The sequence below is a fragment of the Lithobates pipiens genome, unplaced genomic scaffold, assembly GCF_037356315.1.
Source record: "Lithobates pipiens isolate NorthernLeopardFrog02 unplaced genomic scaffold, aLitPip1_a1.2 Scaffold_30, whole genome shotgun sequence".
NCBI classification, from domain to species: domain Eukaryota; kingdom Metazoa; phylum Chordata; class Amphibia; order Anura; family Ranidae; genus Lithobates; species Lithobates pipiens.
Window position 1 is genome coordinate 33,071,220 of NW_027507791.1, and position 1,279 is coordinate 33,072,498.

The following is a 1,279-nucleotide window of genomic DNA, read 5'->3' on the forward strand; positions in this document are numbered from 1 at the left end:
GGGGCCCCCTGGCGGGGGTGGTGCCTGTAGTGGGGGGCCCCTGGTGGGGTGGTGCCTGTAGTGGGGGGCCCCTGCAGGGTGGTGCCTGATGCGTGGTGGCGTGTGATGTGGGGGGAGCCCCCCGGCGTGGTGGCGTGTGATGTGGGGGAGCCTCCGGCGGGGCGGCGTGTGAAGTGGGGGGAGTGGGGGTGGCGTGTGAAATGTGGGGGGGAGCCCCCCGGCGGGTAGCGTGTGAAATGTGGGGGGGAGCCCCCCGGCGGGTAGCGTGTGAAATGTGGGGGGAGCCCCCCGGCGGGTAGCGTGTGAAATGTGGGGGGGAGCGGGGGGGGGCGTGTGAAGTGGGGGAGCGGGGGGGCGTGTGAAATGTGGGGGGGAGCCCCCCGGCGGGGTGATGACTCCACCTCCCTCGTGAACAGGCTCCTCCCTGTTAGATTGGGATCCTTGTATGCGGAGTTCTCCCATAAGTGTAAGTGGCCGGTTCCGGGGCCCTCATGTGTGTGTGACCTGTCATTGTGGGGCCCCCGAGTCCTGTCTGTCAGCATTGTACAGCAATAGTGACTGTGGCCCCTGATGTGTTGCGGACTCCTATATTATGGGTTGGGGTCCCACTTGGATGGGAGCCCCCCCCCCCCCATGAAAGAATCTGCTGACATAATGACATCATGGGCCCCTGAGCTCCCCTCCCCCTCCCGTGCAAGGGTACTGTGGCCCCTGATATGTCATTTGATGTAAGGCCCCGCCGTGTATAAAGTGTCATGTTTCCTGGGGCCCCGGAGATGACAGATTTCTCTTATGATGACACCTGAACCCGATGATTGGGGGGAGGGGCTGTCCTCTGCAGTGTCATCAGGACTACAGAACACCCACTGTATGTAATGAGGAGAGGGAGAGGTGCCCTATAGTCCTGTCCCAGGGTGACAACGCGTGTAGTCACCGGAGGACAGGGAGCTTGTTTCTGGCGGGATCACCGGGTGAATGTAAAGAAGAAAACAAATGCAGCCGCCCTTTCTAAGGACGGGTCATCTACTTTATAAGACATTCCTGGCTGCGCCAGCCAATCTGGTTACAGTGGGGGAGTGTTCTGAGCGTGACGGGCCCCCAGCTTTGGCAGCCGGGGGGCGGGGGGGTGCCTATAGTCCTGGCTGAGGGGGGAGGAGAGGGCAAGTGCCACGGCTTAAGGTAGAGGAGGAGGGGGCGAGTGGCCCCATAAGAAGATGTAGGGAGCAGTGTGGCATGCGGGGGAGGGGGAGAGTGTTGGCGGAGGAAATAAAGAGAAGGC